The 26927-nt window shown below is 46.2% G+C and overlaps 2 pseudogenes; one reads left to right on the top strand and one right to left on the bottom strand.

Moving 5' to 3' along the window:
• Positions 1 to 597: 597 nt before the first annotated feature.
• On the bottom strand, positions 598 to 2043 carry LOC131765805 (serine/threonine-protein kinase MARK2 pseudogene; annotated as a pseudogene).
• A 19461-nt stretch (positions 2044 to 21504) lies between these two features.
• Positions 21505 to 21613, top strand: LOC131765985 (5S ribosomal RNA; annotated as a pseudogene).
• Positions 21614 to 26927: the final 5314 nt, after the last annotated feature.

Genomic DNA, 26927 nt, shown 5'->3' with positions numbered 1-26927 from the left:
ACCAAAAGTTCCCCTCGGCCCTTCTGAAAATGTTCGGTAATGTTAGTGCAGGAAGGTATTTCACACTTTCTGCATTTCTGCCCTGCAGGGCAGCAGTTGTTGCTGTTGGGAGTCATTGTGCTAATTCTCTTAGGTCATTTTTCCCTTTAGTTGTTCTGATTAACTCCAAGCACTACATGGTTACACACTTGTCTAACTGGAAAATGCACAGCCCCAATTCTGTGCAGGGAAGACGCAAAGCAGAGTGTGATACATCCTTCTGGAGCATCAAGTTTATTAACTAGAATTGGAAGAACCAAGGAGTTCTTGGAACAAGAACTATCCGCCCCCTCCCCCACCAACATGGAAGACAGAAGACTGGGGGAGGGGAGACGTGCCACAGGAATGACACTCCAGTCTCTGAAGTTTCACCCAGGTGAGGGTTGAGGGGCGGACCTGCAGCCACCGTGGCCTCTCAGTCGCCCTGGCTGCTCTGGACCATCCTCTGAGCTGGCCAGGGTCTTGGATACGATGCTTCTGAAAGCCGTGCAGAGAACACAGTCACCTTCCACTGGACCGGGTCCCAGGGAGCGCGGCGGCCTGACCTTCCTGCCTCGGTCACCCATGGGGTTCAGATGGGCTCACTTTATTACGACGCCTCTTGCTGGGCAGCTGGCAACAACCACCAAGATGCCTTTTTAAAAAGTTCCAGACTGTCCCAGCCACCCCTTGCTTTTTCTGGCTGTGGCCAAAGGGAATGGATGAGGACATACTCTCAGGCTGTGCAGCGTGGGAGGACCTTCCAGTGTTGGACACATGCAGGGGGCAGCTGGTTCCCGCTGGGGCTCCAGTCCTGCTGCTGGTGCAGGGGTATGCTCCAGGGCCACACTGGTGGGCTGGGCTGGGGGTGGCAGTCCTTGAGTCCAGGCTGGGTGGGGGACAGGCAGGCTCACTGGTCTTCTGCCCTGCCTGCTGGTCTTCCTGCTCTTGCATATTTTCTCCCTGGTGGAGCCGCCTGGTTTCCAGGGTGGACAACTCAGGGCTTGGAAAAGGCTCGAGTTCATTGCCACTGAGGTCCCCGGAGGAGAAGGGCCCTGCAGCTATGATGGAGGACCCCACCATTGGTTTCTTGGAGCTCACACTGCCTTCTCCTCCGTCCTGGATCTCGTCCCACATCGAGTCCAGAATCCTCCTCACTGTCACCTCCAGGTCCTCTTCACAGGGTGGCTGGAGTGGCTTCTTCTGGCCCATATTCACCCATGGGTGCTTCATGAGGTCAGGTAAGGTGCCTCTGTCACTGGGCTTGAGGGAGATCATTTTTTGTAATAAACTCCTTATCTCCACAGACAGGTAATTTGGAATGGGATATTGCCCTTTTAAGATTTGCTTCCGCAGCTCCTGCACGTCTTTTCCCACAAAGGGACTGGACCCAGTTACCATGTTGTAGAACACTACTCCCAGGCTCCACACGTCCGCCGCAGGGCCGCTGTACCTCTGCCCCAGCAAGAGTTCCGGGGCAGCATACGCGACTGTGCTGCAGAACGTGTCCAGTTTCCTGCTGTCATCACACTTGTTGCTGAAGCCAAAGTCTGTGAGTTTTATATTCATGTTGGCATCAAAGAGGAGGTTCGGTGGCTTCAGGTCCCGGTGCACGATGCCCCTCTGGTGGCAGTGTTGCAGAGCAGAGACCAGCTGCTGGAACGGGCCTCGGGCCTGTGCCTCTGTCATACGGCCATGTATGTTCAAGTAGGTGTACATGTCCCCACCACTGAGGTACTCCATTATTAAGAACATTGTCTCCTCCGTGTCAATCACCCCCAGCAGTTTTACAATATTGGGGTGATTCAGAGCCTTCATACTGTGCACTTCCCGGAAAAGTCGCTGCTGGAAAGTTGAGAAGCTCCGACGCCTCTTTTTAACGACCTTCACAGCGACCTGTCTCCCGGTCAGAATGTGCCGGGCCAGCTTCACTTTAGCAAAGCTGCCTTCGCCAATGGTGTGGAGGATCTCATAATCATCAATATGAGCCTCCTTGTCAGCACAGTTGGCTGTGAGGCCCTGCATACTTGTGACCTAACTACACTGACTGACAGCACTAACTAGCAATGCTAACTATCCTAACTAACAACGCTAACTATGCTAACTGTGCCAACAGCGCTAACTACTACTAACTACACTAACTATGCTAATAAAGTATTAACTATACCAACTATGCTAACTATACCAACAATACTGACTATGCGAACTGTACTAATCTAGCAATACTAACTAAAATTAAGATAAAAATGAGAAAAAGAAGAAAGGAAGAAAGCAAAGCAGAAGAAATGGAAAAGAAACACCAAAAAATTGAGAAGAAAAAATTTAAAACTCTAAGAAATGATACAGAGAGAAAAATAAAGAAAAATGAGAAAAAGGCAAAGAAGAGAGAAAAATAAAAAGGAGTAAAGAGGAAAAAAAATCAACAAAATGGCAGAAACAAGGAAAAAACAAGGTAACTGTGGGTCCAAGGCCGTCAGGTCACCAAAAGCAGCTTCCTGGGCTCTAAGGACCAAAAACCTGGTCCCAGCTGGGCTCCTATAGGGCTTCTGTGAAGTTCATAACAGTGGTGCACTGTGAGGTCAGAGCAAGAAATGGACCCATCAAAGCTGGGGATAAGCCACAGTGGTTTTCTCACTTTTTGAGTTCAAGGCCCCTTTACACTTAGGAAAAAGGATCCCAAAGAAATTTTTCTTTACTTGTGTTATTAGATATTGGTATTCACTTTGTTATAAATTAAAATCTGTAGGATACTTCAGTGGCCTTTTTATTTCTAGTTTGAAAATGTGTAATAATTTTAAAGACCTCGTAATGTCTACACTTGAAATATTCAATTCCTTTTCCTTAAATTCTGGTCTCAAAATAATGTTACAACTTAACTGACTTCACAATACTATACAAAATGTTCTGTTGCATAAGACCCGATAAAGTACGTTATGAAAGTCTATGAAGCTGAGAGAAGAATTGCCGGGAAGGTCATGAGCAGATTTCTCATCAAGAGCCTCAGAGGCCAGATGGCATGGCTCAATGTACTTGAAGTGTTGAAGGAAAGAAACCGTCAACCAAGTATCCTATATCTAGCAAAACTTTCCAAAAGTTGTAAAGAAAGCATATCTATTTCTAAATATATTTCCCAATTTCTTTTGCTTGTTTTCTGACCTTTGTAGTGCATTTTGCCTTGAGGAAAATTTTAATTCTTATATAATTAAATGTATCCTTTTTTCTTTGTATCTTAGAAAGGTGTTCCTCATGAATAATTTATTTCAAGTCTCCCAGGTTCCTGATACTTTTACAGTTTCATTATATTTTTACTTTTAACTAGTTGCTACATCTAGAATTTGTTAATGATAGCCATATTTTCCCACTTTTGTTGAATAGTTTTGCTACTGATCCAAAATGTCAATTTTACTTTAATCTCAATTCCCTTATGCTCTTGCATCTAATTTCAAGATGCTTCCTATTCCACTGGTTGTTTTGTCTATCTGAAACAAAATACTACCTTAATAATAATGTAATTATAATATAATAAATGTTATTAGTAAACATATCATATATAATAAATAGCATAATATAAAATAACAAAATATAATTTACCATATAACAAGGTCAAAAGAGAACAAAACTATACAATCACTTGAAATATCCCCCAAGGATATTTTATAAAATTCAATATTCATTTCTAATTTAAAAGAAATAGTAAAATAGGGATTGATGAATGCTTCCACAGTAAGAAGAAATTATAGGTCTAAAAGAGAAAGAGGTAAATGCTAAGCTTTAGTAACACTGGCAATAAATGCAGGACAAGATGAAGATGCCTGATATAATGTTAAAGAAAAACTATTACGTAACATTGTCTTTGCAGGACTGATGAGTTCAGTGAAAAGAGAATCTCATAGAAAAGAGTATCTCGTTCTTCTTAATGTCTGTACACTTGTCCATTGCATGAACATAACAGCTTATTTAACCAATATGTTACTGATCTGCATCTGGATTTCTAGGTTTTCATGGAATTTTATTGGCACAATTGTTATAAACTCTAGGACTTCCTCTTATGTTTATATCTTTTGAAAGAAACAATATCTCCACCGATGATTTATCTGGGCTGGCTGCTAGCAGACTAAGGCTACTTCTCAGCTCTTCCCTTTACATTCCTAGTCAATATGAAAACGGAATGCAAGAAGGTCTTCTGTTTAGAGACTGTAAAGATAGGTCTTGGTGATAAAGTCTTGGTGGTAAAGGCTAAAAGTATCAACCTAGAATAAGTGTTTTTCCAGCTGTAATTATGTGTGAATCCCTTGGCTTGATTCTGTACAGGATGTAAGACAAGACTGTAGGATGTGCCCTCAAAGTGCTTCCAGTAAGATGAGCTAAGTCAAGTATGGTGGCATATCTAATTCAAGACAAAATATAATGGCTCTTTTCCTCTCATAGTAAAACTTCGTAGAGTGAATGCAGAAGTCACTGTAGGCTCTTAATTAAAGGAACTGAATAAATCTTGTATTGGAAGGTGATTATTCTGGTCTCCTTGTGGAGATGAATTGGAAATTGTCTAGAGGAAGGAAAATTAGCTTAACCAAAGTTAAACTCATAAATAATTGAGCATTAATTAAATATCTGTGGCCTATGTTTCTCCTTGATCATAATTTCTCCCAATTTATACACCTCTTTGGTACCCGATTAATCATTGTCATAGATGCAATTAACAATGATTATTACTGTGTATTAGGTTTTGCCTGGGCCGTGAAGAAACCATCCTAAATTATGAGCTATGATTGTCACTTGATTTTCTCACAAAGAACAATCAGAACTCCTGGTCTTAAGTGGCTTGGAAAGTGAAAGTAAGAAGTCTCTTAGATATTATTAGAGGACCCCACAGAGCCCTTTGGTGAAAGTTTGGAAAACATTGGGCTTCTTAAAATTAATTCTTGTAGTGTGTTACAAAAGATGATTGAACCAAAAGGATAGCGATGTTTCTGGTCCTGTTGTTAGCGTTCTCCATGGAAACATCGCGGAAGCTTGTGGACTCAATTTCCTTCCCCATGTGTGAATGTCACTGAAAATATCCAACTCCATTCTATCCCCATATAACTTCAGAAAGTAAGCAAAATGAAGACTCAAAAGTCATTTCAAATAATGAAATGAAAATATAATGTAGAATGGAACTGGGAAAATACCTGGTTTAAATTCTGGAAAGTACTAACTATACAATTCTGGATAAGTTGCTTCATCTTTTTTTTTAGATGTTGGGGGTAGGAGTTTATTAATTAATTTATTTATTTTTGCTCTGTTGGGTCTTCGTTTCTGTGCGAGGGCTTTCTCTAGTTGTAGCAAGTGGGGACCACTCTTCATCGTGGTGCACAGGCCTCTCACAATCGTGGCCTTTCTTGTTGCGGAGCACAGGCTCCAGACGCGCAGGCTCAGTAGTTGTGGCTCACGGGCCTAGTTGCTCCGCGGCTTGTGGGATCTTCCCAGGCCAGTACACTAACCTGTGTCCCCTGCATTAGCAGGCAGATTCTGAACCACTGCACCACCAGGGAAGCCCTGCTTCATCTTGTTTAGTCTAATTTAATGCGGATCTCACGGAATGTTATGATGATTAATTTAATATTTTTGTATAACGTACAGTGTTATGTAATTTCTTCTTGTTCCTCTTGAGTAAATTCATATCTTTAAGCAACTCACTTTAAAAAATAGTTACTTGCTTAAAGTACTCTTACCTTCTATCGTCAGCTGAATTGTGTCCTGCTCAAGTTAATATGTGGAAGTCTTAACCCCCAATACCTCCTAATATGATTGTATTTGGAGATAAGGCCCTTAAATATTAAATAGGTAATTGAGGTCAAATGAGGTCAAATGTGTGGGCTCTAGTCCAATATGACTGGTGTCCTTATAAAAAGAAAATATTAGGACACAGACATGCACAGAGAGAAGAAAGTGATTATTAGTAACCACGATGATGTCCTGAATGCATGGAACACGTCACCATTTGCCAACCACCGTCTCAAGTCAGCAGAAACTACAGAAATTAAGAGCTCTCCGCAGAAATTCACACACCCGTGCACCTGGGAAGGGACCACAGGCAGACGTTCACTCAGCCTTTCATGTGTCCCTCATGGAGTGCACGTTCTCTCCTGGGCTGGGCGAGCACAGACACTTATCGAAAGTTTTACTACTTTTAAAATGCGTTGGTACAACCATGTCTCACTTTTGTTTGGATCAGTCAACAAACGCTTTTTGGAAACCCCAACTTCTCCACACCTCCTACCTTTCGGGCCGCCCTAGTCTCGAAGCTCCCACCCCTGCTCCTCAGGCCGCGTCCCCATGGGAGGCGGAGCTGCGTGCGGACGCACGGCGAGCGCGCAGAGGAGCTCGAGCCCCGCCTCCAAGGGGCTCCCTGCTGGTTTGCACTGTATCCCGGAGCGCGGAGGGCAGTGAGGCTGGCGCCAACAGCCGGTGATGCGACGGCGCGGGAGTGCGGTATGGAGGGGCCGGCCTAGCTGGGGCCCGTGGCCCTATGCCTTCTGGGTGCGACGTGGATCCTTCGCACGCTGCGGGGCCGCAGCCGCAGGGCGGTGGGCGCCCGAGGGGCTGGGAGGCGAGCCGGGGTCCCCAGGCGGGTGTGGGCATTGTGTCCACAGCCAGCGTCCCCGAGGCCGCGCTCAGGCCATGATCATTCGGTGAAGCTGCGTCGGGACAGCGCGGCCGACCTCTTCTCGCGCTATGAGGGCCTGTGCACGCTGCAGGACTCCAAGCCTCTGCCCGTTGTGCACGCTTCCCTATGGGAGGGCCTGCTGGATTTAACACCGACCGCCTCCGCGGGGTCGACTGGGCGCCGCTTTTGAGTACCCTCTGCCCCTGATCTGTATCCAGAGCTTCTGCCAGCCATGGCTTGGCGAGACAGGTTTGTACTTCCCACTTCCAGGGGCTCTCGTTTGGGCTCCGCGAAGCGGGGTTTTAGATGGTGCAAGGTGGAGGGTGGGCACTCGAACCGGTGTCCAGTGCCCGGGTGTGCGTGCACTAGACGGGGCGTGCGGCCTAGGACTCCTGCCAGCTCGGTGACCCTGCCCGAGTGCCTTAAGGCTTCTAGGTCTCAGTGTTCTCATCTGTAGCATGGGCTTAACAGGACCCACTCTCTGTGGCGGTTACAAGGACTCACTCTGTTAATGCTGGTAGACTCTACAATGTAGAACACATAGCACAGTTTGGAGCATCGTTCATTGTTGCACAGATCTTACCTGGTCTGTTGAATGACTTTGCCTGGTACACACCAAAGCGATTAGGAAATAGATATATCCCCGCTTCATTTCCTTTCCATTAAAACAGGGCTCAGGAAAACAATAATCTTTTTTCAGTAGTCGTATCATGTAGTGGAAAGAGCAACGGTGTGAAGGCAGCTTAGGGCTTGAATTCCAGGGCTTATGCTCTCTGTGGCCTGGGCAGGTTTCTTTTGCACTACAATCCCCACACTTCTAAAATGAGATTAAAAACCACTCTTTCTGTGGGTTCTTAGAATTAATTAATTAATTAAGCAGGTTATGTGTGTAAAGTATCCTGGCACTTGAAAGAGCTGTCAGAACCAAGGGCTGCTGGAGACGATGCTTCTGCCCTAGGTAACCTCCCCTTCTACTGGGCAGCAGGTAAACACAAGGACAGTAGTTAGTGCTCTGGAAGGAGTGAGTTCTGGTGTTACAGAGCACAGAATCTTTTTGTTTTTTAATTTAATTTTTATTTTATATTGGAGGATAGTTGGTTTACAATATTGTGTTAGTTTTAGGTGTACAGCAAAGTGATTCAGTTATACATATATCCATTCTTTTTCAGAGTCTTTTCCCATGCAGGTTATTACAGGATATGGAGTAGAGTTCCCTGTGCTATGCAGTAGGTCCTTGTTGATTACCTGCTTTATATATAGCTGTGTGTATATGTTAATCCCAAACTCCTAATTTATCCCTCCCCCCCACCTTTCCCCATTGCAGAGCACAGAGTCTTAAAAGGGAAAGTTCAGGGTAGGCTTCTTGCCCTCCTTTCTAAGGATAATAGAATCTCCTGGTGTGGCAGCAGGGAGCAGTGTGTCAAAGGTTGAGAAATATAAGAAAATATGGCAAAACTAATGTACAGGACTGGAACTCAGGGTTTTGGAAAGAAATTAGAGTTGATACTGGAAACCTAGTGGGGACAAACAGAAAGGGGCATTGTTTGTCCTGTCAGAACTTTGGATGTTTATCCTGAAGGCTGTGGGAAACCCTAAAGAACAATGAGATGGACTTCTGGTTTAGAGGCTCACTCAGACCTCCATGTGGAAGGCTGTTGATTGTGTGCAGCATGAATTGTAATCTAAAGGTCCCACTTAAGTTATAAAATGTTGGACTGGATTTTGGAGATCTGAGACAGAATGAGTGGGGTCTGGTGACCAGTAAGAAAAGGGAGGGCAGCAAGCGTGGGTGACAGTTTACAGCTGCATCATTTTGTGAGATACAGAGCACAGTAGGAAGGGATTGGGGGTGGCAAGAGGATCTTCATCTTCAGTGCTTTATAAGGGCCTAGTAGATGGGTCTGGGCCCAAGGTTCGGGTCTGGGCCCAAGGTTCAGATCTGGGCTTTTTGGGAGGACAGGTGTTTGAAGGCCTGGGAGATACTTAGGTTACCCACAAGATGATACCAAGAATCATAGGTCTGAGACTTTTTTTTTTTTTTTTTTTTTTTTTTTGCGGTGCGCGGGCCTCTCACTGCTGTGACCTCTCCTGTTGCGGAGCACAGGCTCTGGACACGCAGGTTCAGCGGCCACCTGCAGTATTTAAAGTGCCCAGCAGGTGTCAAGCTTGAGTGTCTTTTCACAGATGCTCTCTGCAGTTAATGCGCCTCATATTTCAACTCTGCATAGCCTCATCTTTCTAGATTGTACTTCAGGGTTATCATGAAGCCGTCACTTCGATATAACTTTTTGCCTCCATAGGAACCTCTGTGCATAAAGGTTATGGTCCTTTATCTCATGTGATTGAAATTTTGAGTTTATGTATCCCCCTCCTTAATGAATGCTTTAAGGGCAGGAGTTGTTTCTAATCCTTAGCACAGAGCAGACGCTTTTTTTAAAAAATTTAGATGCTTTTTCATTATGATAAAATATATGGTTTAAATCACTCATTTTACAATAATTTTGGTTTAGGTTGTGACAGAAATAAAGTTTACAGAAGTCGTGTTCCTGTGATAAGAAATAAAGATGTGATCTTCTAGTTGTGTAAAGCTCTTAAACGCTGTGTAAGTGCGTCGGTGCGCTAAGGAACCTGGAGCTAAATGGGCTAGTTGTGAGAGAGAGAGAGACTTAACTATGTTAAGTCTGCTGTCCTTGGGTGAGGATAACTTTCTTCTAGAATTCCTTATCCAACCATAGGGTTTAGAGTCCTTCATTTGCAGAATGTCTCCTGGAATCCTCTGCTTTCTACAATAGGGTTTCAGGACAGATTGGGAGTTTGTGGGTATAATATATCCTCTTCTTTTTAAATTGCAGCCTCCCTTTTAATATACTTTGGAACTGCTTGGGATGTGTCTATATGAACTGAGTACTATTGCATCTGTTAGAGTCCTTACAATATTTTGCCTTATTTTCTGTGACAATTTTCCATGGTTTCTTTGGGTTTAAGGTATATTAAAAGGGAGACTGCTATTCTGGGACTCCCCTGGTTATGCAGTTGTTAAGAATCTGCCTGCCAAGGCAGGGGACATGGATTTGAGTCCTGGTCCGGGAAGATCCCACATGCCGCAAAGCAGCTAAGCCCATGTGCCACAACTACTGAGCCTGCAGGCCACAACAAATGAAGCCCGCACGCCTAGAGCCAGTGCTCCACAACAAGTGCAACAAGAGAATCCACCACAACGAGAAGCCCGTGTACTGCAACAAGGAGTAGCCCCCACTTGCTGCAACTAGGGAAAGCCCGCACGTAGAAAAGAAGACCCAATGAGACAAAATTAATTAATTATTTTTAAAAAGTACTATATCCTTCTGTACAACTTCTCTGGGAAGAACAGAGAGATGGCGTGGGAGAGTGAGAAAGACCAATATTTAGTGCACATCTCGCATGCAGGTGCTCTGCTGGCTCAGATAGATTTATCCCCACGTTACAAAGGAGGAAATAAGTTCAGAGTGGTTTAGTAATTTTCCCAAAGCCAAACAGCTCTTCAGTGGCAGGACCAAGTTATGAACCAAGTCTGTTACCTTCAAAGCCTAAGTCCTCATCACAACAAAACTCAACTAATATCTACATTTATCCAATTACATTGCACCCTGGGGAGTTCTTGGCCCAATCCTGAATAAGAGTGAGAAAGAAAGAAACAGCATTGTTCCTACAGTCAACCGAAATTTTTGGAGCAGCCGCTAGATGCCTGGCCCATTTGGAGGTTCAGCAGTGATCAAGACAGGAAGAGTCCTGCTTTCATGAACCAGGTAGTGGGGAGGAGAGGCGGGTGCAACTTGGGTGAGGGATTTCACCTTGCTGGACCTCTGTTTGCCCATCTGGAAAATGGGATGGGTGTTCCTCATTTTCTGGGATTGTCCAGCCCTCACATTCTCTGATTCCATAAGAAGCATTTCTTTTCCTGTTTCTGTAAAATTCATTCAGGCCATGAGCTGTGATGAATGTTGTTAGCTCCTCCCCAAATCACTCTGTTCCCACCCTTTTCCTGTGATCAGGTCTTTCCCGAAACATGACTCACAATCAATCAAGTCACAGAACCTAAGGGGCACCCTGCAGAAAAATTCCAACCCTGGCTTCTCAGCAGCTCTGCAGCCTACCTGCCAGGTAAACTTAACTCACCTGGCACAAGGTGGCCATCCCTGGTTTCACATCAACATGACCACAGGCACAAACCTCCTTGTTTTTCCATTTTGTCTTTAAGTTACTCGTTGAAACAACTGCACAAATATGACTAGGATATAAAATCAGGCATCTTCTGGCCCCAGTGACTACTAATAAATGATTTTCTGCCACTTGAATGATAAAGATAGAACATTTCAACACTGCCGCCCTTACTATTTGTCATTTTTGTTGATATTTCTATTGAATACATCTTTCACTATTTTAACAATGGAACATTTATTTACGTTGTTCCAGACCCAGCCTTTAGTGGTAAAGGTTTTGTTGTTATACTTCCATTGGGTTTCCTTTAAAAATTATTATCCTATCTAACTGGATTAAGTCAATTCTATAGGCATTTATCTTAGGATATTGCTGAAATTAATACCTAGAGGGCAGGTGTACAAGGTGATTGGACTTCAGAACCTCTATTAGCACAATTAAGTATAAATATTACCTATATGTAAACCAAGGTACATGCCGAGTGAGACTCTCTGACTCTTTTTCACTGTCTGCCCCTCAAGTCTGTGACAAATGGAATATTTCTTGCCATCTCAGTAAACAAAGGACGTCACAGTCATCAGCACTTGCAGCCCTCCAATGTGAGCTGGCGGGCCCTGAGGAACTCAGGATATGCAAATACAGAATACTGGCCCCAGAGAGCTGAGGTGCATATCAAAGGAAGGATTTCAGTGAGCCCAGACTCTGACATCTTCCCATGCAAAGAAAAGCGCTGCATTCCTCACCTTGGGAGAGCTGGTTTTCCTTAGTTAACAATCACCTTTGGATGTTCCCCATTACCTGCGCCAGACAGCCTCCCTGCCCGCTCCCTCCGCTACTTTAGCTCAGGGAGAAAGGAGCGCAGAGGGGCTCGGCTAAATAAGGGGCCCGCGAGCCTCGGGAGGAGTTTTCGGCCGCAGCCGGACCCTGCACCTCCCTTGCCCTGTTTCCCCTCGGGACGCTCAGGCCGAGCTCCTCCCCACGTTCCTGAGGCCCCAGGAGCCAGGCCGAGGGCAGGGGCGAGAAGAGGGACCAAAGTTCCCCGGGACCAGACGCTGGGGGCCGCTCTTTCTGCACAGCAGCATCGGGTGGTAGCGAGCCCCTGCCCCTCAGAAACTGGTCTTGCGCGGCAGCCCGGGCACTGGACCAGGCGGAGGGTCGGCACCCACTTATCCGGCCCGATGTCCCCACCACTGTCGCGGCTTCGTCCGCCGGGGCCCCTCCAGAGCCGGCAGCCTCAGTGAGGCCGCTCTCCCCTCGGGCTCCGGGGCAGATCTGTGACGGCGGAGGGAAGAGACCCCGAGCCTGGAGTTCCAGCTCTGCGGAAACGAGGGCTCCGTTCTAGGCGCAGGGGGTGGGGCCGCTCTGCCCTGAGGCCTTCTGGGAGGAAGAGGGGCGCCTGGGGCAGGAGCCGCCAGGAGCGCAGGGCCTTGTCGGGGTTCCTGGAGGGTCGGCCCGCCCTGGGGCCCCGCCCACTGTGGCCGCAACCCAGGCCTTTTTCCTGGAATCCTACACAAAAATGTTAGAAAGATACACAGTCTATAGTAAATATTCACAAGTGATTGTTGCTGCTGTGCTTACTATCCTATTAAAGGTGTAAAATCCATAAAACACTTTAAGTTCAAAGTTAAATATGAATTTTTACCTTTCTAATTATGTCTCTGCTCTTCACAATTGTCCTCAATGAATCAGAGACTGTGACATCACTAGTTTAAATTGAGCTTGTTAAAAAAATAAAACTCAGGCCCACCGAACCTACTGAAACACAATCTGCACTTTTACAATCTCTCCAGTGTACTTCTATACCCATGAATAGTTGAAAGGTATATTTCTACCTCGACATGTCTTCTCTGTCTGAGAAATACACACATTTTATCCACTTTGATATAAATAAGACTCAAAAATGCATATGCCTCTTTTGAAACCATCATTTTATCATTTCTTTTCCTGATAAGTATAGTCTGTATATTGGTTTTGTGGCTCACATACCATACTCTTTTCTTCTACTTAGAAATAAGGTAGAGAAAGTTACTTTGTAGAAAAAGAATATATATATATTAGTGAATAATTGAAGACACTCTTCTAAATCAAAACCAGTTCTCTTAACTTGCTGTTTTCTTCTTGGGTCACATTATGAACTCTTTCCGTGGCCACAGGGCATGTGTACTTTTAATTTCAAGTACTGCTGATATTCCAGGATGTGGCCATCGATTTCTCTCAAGAGGAGTGAGAAAGCCTGGACCAAGATCAGTGGGAATTGTACAGGGATGTGATGTGAGAGAAGTATAGGAACCTGCTCTCCTTGAGAGAGGATACCTTCCTTCCAGAATTCCTTATCCAACCAGAGGGTTTAGAGTCCTTCATTGGCAGAATGTCTCCTGGAAACTTCTGCTTTCTACAATAGGGTTTCAGATTGCAACGTTTCAGGACAGATTGGGAGTTTGTGGGTATAATTTATCTTTGTCTTTTTAAATTGCAGCCTCCCTTTTAATATACTTTGCAACTGCTTGGGATGTGTCTATATGAACTGTGTACTATTGCTTCTGTTAGAGTCCTTACAATATTTTATTGTCTTATTTTCTTTAACAATTTTCCTTGGATTCTTTGGACTTAAGGTATATTGAAAAGGAGACTGCGATTCTGGGACTTCCTTGGTCTTGCAGTTGTTAAGAATTCGTCTGCCAATGCAGGGCACACGGGTTCGATCGCCGGTCCAGGAAGATCCCACGTGCCACCGAGCTACTAAGCCAGTGGGCCGCAACTACTGAGCCTGAGTGCCACAACTACTGAAGCTGGTGTGCCTTGAGCCCGTGCGCCATTTATTTTTTGGAGAGTAAAACCACCTCTGAGTGATTAAAATTTAGACCAACTAGTCAGAATGCTTTATCACCTTTTCTTCTAAAACACTGATCAACGGAACAAGTTGTACTAGGGATAACAGTGGAATTTTATTCTGGAGTTCTTATTGGCAATATGGTTTATGACCTTGATGCTGGATCACGACATTTCAATGGTATAACTGCTGTTAATTGTTTGTTTGTTCAACGATTAACGTCTTGCATGATCTGAGTTCACACTGGAATCATCCTTGTTGGTTTCTGTCTATTGCAGATTTCTTCCAGTATGAAAGGACAAGAGCAATTCGGCTTACTTTACATAATGTCTTCAAACTAAATGATGATATAATCTACATTCAATTAATTTATACATACCCTACTGTAGAACAGGGTTTGTTATGGTGGCAGAGCCCGGTAATTATGTAAAACAGAAACTTTTATCTGCACTGGTTCAAGTCCTCTTCTTAAGAATATGTTTATAATCAACATTCTTTCACAAATTACCCAATGTAATTCACCATAACATTCCTCATATTAACTAAATGGAAAAACCTAGGCTATATACAAATCCAGAAAGGGCCAAAAATCATCAGTCCCCATGGATTATTACAACCCATTGCTGAGGTATTCAAATTACTTATTAAGGAACCACTATGTCCATCAACATCATCTATTTATATATTATTGCCCCCAATGCTAGCCTTAACCCTGGCTCTCACAAAATGAATTCCTCTTCCCATATCTTATCCACTAGTTAATATAAATGTAGGCATATTATTTATATTAGTCATATCACACCTAGCCATTTATTCCATCCTCAGATCTGGATGAGCTTCACATTCAAAATACTCACTGGAGCTCTAGGGACAATAGCACAGACAATCTCATACAAAGTAATGTAGCAGTTATCCTATTCTCAGTCTTTCTGATAAATGGATCATTTACACTTTCAACAGTAATTATTACACAAGAACACCTATGACTAATTTTCTCCTGACCCCTACCCAGAATTTGATTATCTCCGCAGTAGCAGAAATCCAATGAAGCCCCACTTGAGTTAACAGAAGTAGAATCAAAACCTGTATATGTCTTCAGTGTAGAAAATGTAGCAGGCCCATTCACGCTGTCCTTCCTAGAGAATATGTCAATTTCCTTATAATAAACATTTCCACAACAATCCATTTTTAGGTGCATTTGACAATCCCTAGGTGCCAGAACTATAGATTCTTTCATTTTGTGAATATAGTTTTTTTCAAAAATAATTTTTATAGTTTTACTACCTTTAAACAAAATGTACTCCATTGCTGTGGAATATTCCTTCATAGGGGCGTGCATGGTTCATTTCTGCATCGCTTGTGCTGGCCTTCAGGTTCTTTCAGGTTTGGCTCCTGTGGCTGCAGAGTCCGTGTCCATGTGTCCTGGTGCAGGGCTGGTGGGTTTGTGTTCAGCTGGGAGGAGCACTGCGGATCTGTGTGCACGGACTTCGCTATCTGAGGCCCGATTGTCTCAGAAGTGGTTGCGTTCCCCCGCTGCGTACCAGGCTTTCCATTGGTCCACATCCTGCTGATATTTGATACTATGTCTTTCATGTCTGCCATTCTGGTAGGTGTATGCACAGTATTTTTCTTAGGGTTTTAATCCCTCAGGTGTTAGTGAAGTTGTGCATCTTGTGGTATTCATGGACTATTTCCTGTTGTTTTTTAAAAAGTTTTAAAACTTGTGGTCCAATACACATAACATAAACTTTACTATCTTAACCATTTTTAAGTGCACATTTCAGGGTCAAGAAGTATTTCGCACTGTTGTGCAAATCGGACCACCCTCGTCCTCCAGAACTTTTTCATCTTGCAAAATTGAAACAGTCCCCATTAAACACTCACTCCCCATCGTCCCTCCCTCAGCGCCTAGAACTCAACATCCTACTTTCTGTCTCTATATTTCTGACTGCTCTAGGGACCTTGTATGAGTGGATCAAACACTTTCTTTTTTGTGTGTGTCTATCTTACATCACAGAGCATAATGCCCGCAAGGTTCATCCCTGCTGCAGCCTGTGTCAGAATTGCTTTCCTTTTTAGGCTGAATAACATCCCCCTGTATTGATGGACCATGCTTTTATTCTCCATTCATCCATTAGTGGACACATGCAATATCTACATTCATTTCTCCTGTCATAATATTTGTGGAATAACATCAGAAAGTCCTATGAATCAAAAGTCATTTGTGGGCATCCCTGGTGGCGCAGTGGTTGGGAGTCCGCCTGCTGGTGCAGAGGACACGGTTTCGTTCCCCGATCTGGGAAGATCCCACATGCCACGGAGTGGCTGGACTCGTGAGCCATGGCTGCTGAGCCTGCGTGTCCAGAGCCTGTGCTCTGCAACGGGAGAGGCCACGGCAATGAGAAGCCCGCGTACCGCAAAAAAAAAGAGGCATTTGCCATTATTTTTTTTCTTAAACTTTTTATTGTGAAAAACATCAAAGCTAAGAAAAGGCAAAAATACATGTCAGCTTCACTTGTGTTCAGTATTTAATGCTTTACCGATTCACTTTATTCCCTGTGTGTGTGCTATGCGTGTGCATGTGCCTGTTTGCATACATATGCTGTGCATGTGCATAGGTATGTGCACTTGCACACATTAGTGTGTGCATGGGCATATGCATGCATGTGTGTTCATATACTAGTGTGTGAATATATTTGTGCTGTGCACGTGTGTATGTTTGTGTGTGTGCTGTGCTTGCCTGAGTGCACACCTGTGTGTTTGCTGGAACCACTTGCAAGTTGGTTGCAGGCTGAACTGTGCCCCCGATATGTCCGCACGTACCTGCTCTAACAATCCTGTGTAGCCATGTAAACGTCACAGATCTCAGGGATTTAAATGGATGGAGCAGGATGGCCTGACACAGAGTCTGTCTTCCAATGACTGTCACTGTCTCAGTAACATCCTTCACATCTTCTTTAAGCCCCATTCAGGGTCCAGTTTAGACCCCCATTACATTCACTCACCTGCTCCAGTTCCCCTAAAGCTACAATGTCACAGTTGGAGAGCCCAGCCAAGGCTGGGGGTGCCCCTCCAGTTAGCCTGGCCTCCAGGCCCTGCAGTTGGCTCCTGTGTTCCCATCTCTCAGCCAGGCCCCGACTTGGATGGGGCTGCCACCTCTTTCCTCACAGGGTCCCATCGCCCAGTCAAGGGGGTTCATTCTCCCCAAACACAGTATCAGGAGTGGGGCAGTGACAGTGACAGTCCCCACTGGGTCTCCTTCATGTGAGATCCTGTACTGTTGGAAGAGCAGGCGCCCTGCCCTCGGGGGTGGGGGGCTGTGGGGTGACCTGCGGCCCACGATGGGCAGGCGGGTCCCCGGGTGGGGCGAGCCAGTGTGCAAGGAGTTCCACGGTGGGTTCTCCTCTCCAATGGCTTCTGTGTCCCTACTTCTCCCCGTGCCTCCCCTCGAAGACAGCTCAGTGTCCATGCTGGCTGTCAGCCCCAGGGCATGAGGTCACCTGACCGGAAGCCATGGGAGCCATCAGCCACCGCCTCCTCTACACACACACACAGACGCACACGCTGCAGGGAAGTAGGACCTGAGTGCAGGGCTCTCAGCGGCGCTGAGCGCCCTGCCTGGAATCGGCCAGCGGAATGGACAGACCGGATCTCCCGGCCCGGAACATGCAGGACTGTCCTGCCTGGGCTTCCAGTGTGGCCACCTCCTTCTGGAAGCCTGGGAGGCTGGAATCAGGCCACTTGTTGTCTGTCCTTGCAGCAGACTGGGCTGCACTATAAGAAGAAGTTCACGGCTCACCCGTGGATCCTGACCATCAGGTGGCCAGAGAAATTGGTAACATTTCTGTTTTGCCTGTTGAAATGATTAATGACAAAGATTTTGTTCAGTTTCCTGATGTGGGTGTCCAAAGATGAGAGACCCATGTGTATGATCTGTACCTCCTATGAGATCAGCCCTAAGCTAGTTTAAACATGATCAAGTTTTGTCTATGTGGTACATTTAGACCTCTGCATGTCCCGTCTACTGATTATGTTTAGAGCTAACCATGTGTTGTCTATGATAAGAACATTTCGACCTGACCATGTCTGTGCTAGGACTATAGGGACCTGGGTAGAGACCCGGCCTGGCCTCAGCACTGGGAAGCTCCATGCCTGCATCTGAAGGTCAGTGCTTAGATGTCCGGGGTCTGGAGCTGAGGTGGGCTTGTCTACATAACAGCTTCTCTTCTGAGTGTGGTGACCTGGTCCTCCCAAGGGTCAGTGCTATGGTCGGGGCCTTCGTCTTAATCCCTGCAAGGCTCACCTTCCCTGGGGCTCGTGGAGAATCCTCAGGAGGGCTACCTGGCAATAATTCCAATTCACCAGCATGTACATGGTGCATAGAGAGGCAGGTTTAGCTGGTGAATTGATTGCCGGATACCTCAGAGTGGGCAAAAGGCCGATGGGTAACAGCTGAGGCTGCTGCTGACCTCTCCTTCCAGTCTACTGTCCCTACTCAGCAGTGTCCAGAGCTGCCCCTTGGCTTTCAGCCCTGTTGCCCTGTGAGTTTTCTCAATATGTAGGTGAGACGAGAAAGGACTGAGCCTGCCAGCACCAAGGTTGTGTGTTCAACTCTAGCATGAAAGCTTTAAAAACAGTTAAAATCACACAGAACCAAAGGGAAAAGAGGAGTTCTCTGGGACAAGTGTGGTGAGAGGAGACCCACCTGACACTTTTTCCCATCCCAGGAGGTCCCAGGAACCCAGCTTGTTTCCACATTAGGGGAGCCACCAGCAGAGCCATGGTGTCCTGACCAAGGGGACGTGTGACCCCAGGTGCAGGGTCTGCGGAGGTGAGGTCACCCTGGGACTATGGACATGTGACCCAGGTGGAGGTGTCTGGAGAGGAGGGGTCACCTGTTGAGAGAGAAGGTGTGACTTTAGGTGCAGGGTCTGGGGAGGTGTGTCACCCTGGTGAGTGTGGATGTGTGACCCCAGGTATAGGGTGCGGGGACTGTGTGCGTCTTACCACATCTTCATGGGTCAGGATCACATGTACGGGGAGACTGCATATGTGCTCTTTGCCTGCACTGCGTCCTGTCCCCTTTGAGATTTCCAAACTGCATTAACGGTGTTGCCCTAGTTAACCTGTGGTTCCTTTACTTCTCTTAATCTGGTCACAATCATATGAGGTCAGTCATGTTTGAGTGTGCTGCTACTCTGTGTTCTGGTGAGTGACAACACTTGGTGGTATCCTATTAATATCATAGCATATCATATGCCTAATCTATGGGGGTCACCACGGCCTGGGTCCCCCTGGACAGAGGTCAGCTGAGCACAGACTAGCGCCCCCCCTAAGAATGGTCTCCCACATGCTCTGTGAGGGTACCGTGATGGCCCCTAAGGTAGGAGATTGTGTCTGGGCCTCCAACATCTGTGATGAAGAGGAGTCAAAATGGAATCTCAATTAACAAGACATAATTTTAAGAATTTATTTTAAGTGAAATAAAACACGTCACGTACCCTTTACCATCATCACCATTTTAAGTGCACGTTTCTGAGGCATCAGATCTATTCACTTTCTCGTGGAGCCATCACCACCACCCCTAGAACTTTTCATCTTGCAAAACCCAAATTCCACAACCATGAGAGTCTCCCTCTCCATTCCCTCCCGCTGCCCTGGCCCCCATATCCACTTCAGTCCCTGAGTTGTCGACTCCAGGGCACCCACTGGAGTGGAATCCTGCAGTGTTTGCTCACGGGTCATTTTGGAAGAGCTGACTTTCAGTCTGAAGCTCTGCCTGTTTGCATCTGAAGAATTTGCATTTAAGGAGAGGGTGTATGAGGAAGGGGGTGTATGAGGGACAAAGGTGTCCGGGGTGCAGATGAGCCAGGACCTGACCAGCTGCCTTTTGGGTCCTCTGGTCCCATCTCTTGGTCTGTGCCTCATCTGCATCATCACTGCCCCCACTGGCACCGCTGGGCTGTTGTTGTCTGAGTGAGATTCCCCTGGTGCCCTTGCTCTCCTCCCCTCCTCCTGCTGGTTGGGGCGGGAACTGCTTGCTCTGTGGTCTCTACTCCTGAGGCACGAAGGACCCTGTAGCATGGACCTGAAGAGTGTGGGGTGTGGTCCCAGGAGCATGGGGCCCACATAGGACACAACATCAGGGCGTGACAAGTGCTAGGGCTGCCTCATCACTGACAGAGAATGTTGCCAAGATCCTGCTTGGGAGGGCATGGTGGGTGGCGTGGCACCCTAGAGGCCCCATTCCTATCCTGGAGCTTGGAAAGTGCATCCCCATGGGCTCCAGATTCACTCCATATCTCAGCCATATCACTCTGTCCAGTCTTGAACTCACAAAAACGAGCTCCCTTGTCCACAACATAGGCCTGGTCCTGTTGGTATTAGGATTCTTTAATTTAGGCGTCCTGGGATAGCAGCTCTTTTTAGGCCTGAGAAGGAACAGCTCAGGAGCGTACAACAATTTCAGATGAAACTAATATTCAATGACTATCTCTAACTACTCGGTTGTTGACTTCTATCAGTATTTATTCTCCTGGTTTTAGCTCTGATGTGGGGATTACAGAGAAGTCAACATTTAAATCTTCATTATCTGTGTATTTGTCGCTTCAGTATCATTACTGACCCATAGTTTTTTATGGTTTGAAAGAGTTATTCATTTCATGTATCATGTAGAGGATTTACAATGATGATAGGGCAATTAAGATTACAATAATGGCTAGTAAATTGTTCACATTTTCTCTACCTGTGCATCTGTTGTATGTATATGAGTTAGTTTAAATGTCAATATTAGTGAAATAATATAGAGGACTAGAGAACTTATTTTAAAAATCACTATTAATGTGTGATGATGAAAATGTAAAAGTTCTTCCATAATCGGTGATGTTGTATCTTGAGAACCTAGATGAAATTTATATGCCATAGTGATATACAGGATTTTAGCCTGTGATTTAACTTTGACCAATCTACATTACTTTTTACTTTTATCTCATTTATTGAGAAAGGCATAATTGTTATGGTGTTGGCTTGAAACTTGTTGAAAAGGACTTGAGTCCTTCCTTATTTTACACTTACATAGATAGGATTCTTGAAACATAGGATATGGTGGAGAGCATTTGTGTAACCATTCTAGGATAGGAGTAGGAGTTTCCACTGCTAAGACTTCTTGTTTAGATGCAAATGCTTTTCAAAATATGAAGAGTATTAGCATTACTGCTGCTACTGAGATGAATGAGCCTAAAGACAAAATATTTCATGTTGTGTGTGCCTCAGGGCACACAGACTAACGTAGTGACATCCCTGAGAGGCCAAGAAAGTGCTGCAGGAAGTCATATTTACTACTACAAATATACTTGTGAAGTGAATTTTTGCTCATGCTGAGTTAACTGTAAAACCTGAGAATAGTGGGAATCCGTGTAGGAGCCTCCCATATTAGTGAAGACTGCTCCCATGGACATTAGGTCATGGAAGTGTGCTACTACATAGCATGTATCCTGGAGCACAATGTCTGGGGTTGAGTTGGCTAAGATGATTCCTGTCACGTCCCCGGACATGTTCCGGGGCCACATCCCTGTGAGAGACGAGCGGGATCTGGGGCGGGGCGCCAAGCGCCAAAGGGTTTGCTGGGTCCCTCCCGCCCTGGGCTGGGAGGTCGCCAACCCCTCCACCACCCCGCGGTACCCGAGACCTCCATTCCCCTGGCTGGGCGGGCAGCGGGGCCCTGCCAGGGCGGGCTGGCCGCGGGGCTGGCGGTAAGGCGCACGCGCCAGAGAAGCTGGGCCTCAAGAGGCAGCCCGCGGTCCCCAACCCTGCGTACGGCCATACCACCCTGAACGCGCCTGATCTCGGAAGCTAAGCAGGGTCGGGCTTGGTTAGTACTTGGATGGGAGACCACCTGAGAATACTGGGTGCTGTACGCTTTTTGCCTCCCGCCCCGCCTTCTCCTTTAGTCGCCCGGGGCTGAGGCCGCCTCCGCCCCGGCCGGGCACCGCTGCAGGCCCCCACCTCCTCAGGCCCCTCCCACCACAGCGCGCGCCAGAGGGGGCGCTCCCCGCCGGGCTGGCCGGGGCTAGGGCGGCCAGAAGGCGGCTCTGGAAGGCAGCGGCACACCAGACGCTCTGGCGGTGGCTGGCCCGGATCCAGACTCCGCCGCAGGGTCGGGGCTAAGATACACGCCCATGAGTGGAAGTGCCGTATGCGCTGTAGCTCTGTTTTTTAGATGTCTTAGGAAACACCATACACTTCTGCAGAGTGGCCGTTTGCAATTTACATCCCTTCCACCAGCATAACAAGGCTCCCTTTTCTCCATGGCTTATCCTGCATTTCTGGGTTTTACACTTTTTCACGATGGCCGTTTGACCGATGCGAAGTGAGACTTCTTTGTAGTACTGATGTGCATTGCCAGCTTGTTTCATTGGCCAAAAAGGGCGTATGCGTTTTTTCCCTGAATATATTCAGGGAAAAAACGCATACGCCCTTTTGGGCCAACTGCATCATTGTTGAAATTCTGCCGCTTTTCAGGTGCTTTAAAGGCGACTCCAATCTACCTCTTGAAAACTGTTTCCTCCAATACTGCCTTGATCTCAAATCCTCTTCATTTCCTTACCTCAGTATATTTTTGGACAATTGTTATCATTTATAACACTGCAGGTTTGTGAATTGCAGTGCCCCTGAGCTCCATTTTTCAACTCGCCTTTTTGGAGTTGGCCGCAAAACCACAGGATTGCTTCAGGCCCTTTTCTGGTTCCAGGGGGCAGGCTGAGCCTTTGGTTAATTCTTCTTCCTGATTGGAAATTAGAGTGACATGTGCCTGTCCAAACACCTAGAGCTGGTCTCTCATTGGTTCCCCCTCTTCCCGTTCATCCTCTGGACAAATTGCAAACTGTACGAAACAGGAGGTTAAATAAAGCTGCTGATTCTCCAAGTGCGGAGATTGTTAGTAAAGCGGCTGGAATGGCAAACCCGAGCACCAGGGATGAAAAATGAGATGTGTTTTAGAAACATTTCCCGATCACACAATGTACCATCCTATGAGTTTCCCATGCATGTTTTAGCTGTAGGAAGATTCCCTTGAACCTGGAGAGTTGGGACCCATGGAATGGGTACCACGCAGTATTACTTTAAAGGGTCTGCATTTGCTCACCCAACCTCACCAATCCTCTTGGCCCCAAGAGTGTCCAGCCTTATGTCTCATCCAGTTGTGTGTCTAGATATGGTCAATCAGGGTTTCATCACAGCCCCTGAAAGAATTTTGTAAGAATGTTTCTCTCTTTCACTGTTTGTTTTTTTAATTTTTATTTTTTTATAATTTATTTTTTAATGGGGTTCAGCTGATTTTCAATGCTGTGTTTATGCCGTTTTACACCCAGCTGATTCACTTACAGAGAGATATCAATAAATACTTTTTTTTTTTCGTTACGCAGGCCTCTCACTGTTGTGGCCTCTCCTGTAGTGGAGCACAGGCTCCGGACGCGCAGGCTCAGCGGCCATGGCTCACAGGCCCAGCCGCTCCATGTCATGTGGGATCTTCCCGGACCAGGGCACGAACCCATGTCCCCTGCATCGGCAGGCAGACTCTCAACCACTGCGCCACCAGGGAAGCCCAATAAATACTTTTTAAGATTCTTACTAGGCAGATGTATTCTTCTGCAGTGAATAGGATGTGTTGAGTCCAGTTCATTGAGCAATGAGTAGGTCATGTCTATTACATATTTGGTTTATGGAACGGTATCTGTGCTCACTTGAAACTCTCGTTTTATGCATCACCCCACCTCACCTTTCCCCTTAAGCAGCCATAAGTGTGTTTTCTAAATGTGTGACTCTGTGTTCTGTTTTGTAATTCAGTTCATGTGTAGCAATTTTTCGAAAACCCCGGTAAGTGATATGTTATCATAAGTTTCTTTTTCTGTCTGACTTATTTTACTTAACATCATCGTTCCTAAATATACTCATTATGCTGTTAGTAGCCTTATGATATTGATTTCATGGCTGAGTTATATTCCATTGTACATAAGTACCACAACTTGTTTACCCATTTTTCTCTTTCCTAGGATATTTTCAGTGTACCCAAGCCGAGGTCCTTGCAAACCAAGCAGCCCTAAACTTTGAGGTGCCCGTGTTCTGTCGATTTTTGGTTCTCTGAATATATACGCCAATGAGTGGAAGTGCCCTATGCATTGTAGTTCTGTTTTTTAGATGTTTTAGGAAACACCATACACTACTCCAGAGTGGCCGTTGGCAATTTACATCCCGCTCATCAGTGTCACAAGACTCCCTTTTCTCCATGGCCTGTCCTGCATTTCTGGTTTTTACACTTTTCCAGGATGGCCCTTTTGACAGATGGGAAGTGAGACTTCTTTGTAGTGCTGATTTGCATGTCCTGCTTGTTTGGTTGGCCAAAAAGAGTGTATGCATTTTTGCTAAATATATTTAGGAAAAATATATGTTTTGGCCAACTGCATCATTTGCGAAGTTCTGCCACTTTTCATGTGCTTTAAAGGCGACTCCAACGTACCTCTTGAAAACTTTTTCCTGAAATTTTGCCTTGCTTTCGAATCTTTTTTGTTGCCTTACCTCAGTGTATTTTTGGAAGATCGTTATCACTTATAACCCTGCAGGTTTGTGAATTGCAGTGCCCCTGAGCTCCATTTTTAAGTCCTCTTTTGGGAACTGGCCACAAAACCACAGGATTGCTACAGGCCCTATTGTGGTTCCAGGGGGCAGGCTGAGCCTTTGGTTAATTCTTCTTCCTGATTGGAAATTAGAATGGCATGTGCCTGTCCAAACACCTAGAGCTGGTCTCTCATTAGTTCCCCCTCTTCCCGTTCATCCTCCTTACAAATTCCTAACTGTACAAAACAGGAGGTTAAATGTGCTGATTCTTCAAGTGGGGAGCTTGTTAGAAAAAAGGCTGCAGGGGTGAAGCCGACTACCAGGAGCTGAGGAGATGACGTGTCATTTCCAAACTCTTCCCGATCAAACGGTGTACCATCTTCTGGGTGTCAGGCATGTTTTAGCTGTAGGTAGAGCCCCTTTCATGTAAGGAGAACACCAGGGATTTTTCCAAATCAGTGTCTCCCCGAACCCCAAATTGGGAAATTTTTAAGCTACGGGTACATGTATGATCATTAAGGGCCTTGGGCAGTAGGCAGAGTCCGAGCTTTAGATGATTGAAATATTCAGGGCAGAAGAGCTCACCATCGACCTCCTTTAGGTTACATTTTATCTATCGTTGATAGATGATGTAGATATAGTTATGTATTCTTTTGCAGATTTTTTCCCCTTATAGGTTATTACACAATATTGAATGTTGTTCCCCGTGTTATACAGAAGTTCCTTGTTGACGATCTATTTTATACATCACAGTTTGTATGTGTTAATCCTAAACTCTTAATTTATCCCTCCTCCCGCGTTTCCCCTTTGGTAATAATACGTTCTAAGATTTTATACTTCTCAGACATGGGGGAGTTGAAGGAGAGGTATCATTTTCAATGGAAAAGCAATCAAAACAAGATTGAAGCTTCAGCCAAGATTATTAGATGTATTGTACATCGTTGGAAAGAAATCACGTCATTTCTCTAATGTTGACCTGACAGATAAGACAAAGCCCTCCACTGAACTTGCTTATAATAAAGTGATGGAAATATCAAATGGAAGTGTTAGAAACATCTTATTTTACACGAGCCTTACACACTGCTCTATGTTAATTACAGTTTGGCTCACACATCTGTTCATTGAAGGTACAATGTTCTCAATTTCTGTTACTGATCCTACAGAGTGGTCCCAACAAGGGTCCCCCTGCCCAGGGTCACTGGAGCCAAAAGAACGAGACTGAGTTTGCTTCAGAAGCAAAGGAAACTTTATATTTTGATCAGAGAATGGAGAGGTGAGAGCGTGCGCTCCCCCGTGGGCTGTGGGACAGGCTGCTGGGTAGGGATCCCGGCAGCGTCAGCGGGAGGGAGGGGGCAGAGCTCTCCATGGCCCGGGTTGGCTGGAGCTCAGGCTCTATGTCGCCGAGTCTGCACGGGGCCCCGAGAGCTGAGGTGTCGGCCCAGCCATTTTGCAGTAGGAAATCGGGTCTGAAGTGCCGGGTGTGGGACCTCTGCATGTGGAAACCTAGGAGCATGTGAAATTTGACAAAGCACAAAGGAAAAAAAAGGTTAGATTTTATTTTATTGCCCAGATTCTATTTTTATCTCCCAGGAATTTTTAGTGGGCTTTGCCGGCGACAAACCCCTCCTCTGCCTTTTGTCCCGTTCCTCATTCTTGGGGGGCTGAGGGTGCAGATCCCTCTTCTGCAACTGCTTCGTGCTGAGTTGGGAGTCCTCATACCTGTGGGGGAGGGGCAGAACTGCTCCCTGGCAGCCTCCAGGTGAGGTTGATTGTCCCCAGGCCTCCTCTCTCACTGCTTGTCTGCCTGAGCACCAGCATTGGAAGTGCTTAGATTCTAATGACTTTTAAGGGTCCAGGAAAGAGATGTGCAGAGTTGCTGGGGGGCGGCAGCTTTACCCCACCCCACATTTGTTTGGCCACATTAGGCTGAGGGTTTCTGCCAGCCTAGATGCTCTGACCAGCAGTCTGCGCTTTCTTCAATTAGGCCCCTGAATTAACGTACAAACAGCACCAGGTGTCAGAGCCCTGCCTGCTCAACTCCCAGACAGTCCAGGGCCGGTGATGATCCAGGACCATGACGGCCACTGAGTCAACGGCCTTTTGAAGTAGCCAGGAGTCCAGCCGGTCTCATTGGCTGCCGTCACCGCGGTGTCTGTAGGCTTTTCTATGGTGACAGCGTTATTTACGGTTTCCCCGCCAAGCTTATTAGCTCCGCTCTGGGTGCAGTAAGTCCTGCAAGCAGTAGTCTGCTCTTTTGGGGCACACTCTTGTTGTTTTCTGAGAGAAGCTCCAGGTCAAGTGATGGTCACACGAGTCGTCTTGGGGGTCTGTTGCCCCCGGTTGTCTCTCTGGAGGCTGGAGTTGGAGGGCCTCCTCACTCGAGGTCAGTGTGCCCACGGAGCAATCCCTGCAACTTCAGGGCCTGGTGGGTGGTTAGGATCACCACGTGGGGTCCTTTTCTCTTGAGAGGGACCTGGCCTTGCAGGCTGCTGATTTCCAGGTTTTTCGATACCCCCAGTATCCTGGCCGGATGAGGTGGCGGGCCAAGCCCTTGGTGACCGTAGTTTCTCCTACCTGGAGGGCATTCTTGCGTTGTTCCATTTCAAGTGGTCCCAGTTTTTG

Source organism: Kogia breviceps, chromosome 11 (assembly GCF_026419965.1).
Source record: "Kogia breviceps isolate mKogBre1 chromosome 11, mKogBre1 haplotype 1, whole genome shotgun sequence".
Taxonomy (NCBI): domain Eukaryota; kingdom Metazoa; phylum Chordata; class Mammalia; order Artiodactyla; family Physeteridae; genus Kogia; species Kogia breviceps.
The sequence above is the reverse complement of the archived record's forward strand: the minus strand, read 5'-3'. Positions and strand labels throughout refer to the sequence as shown.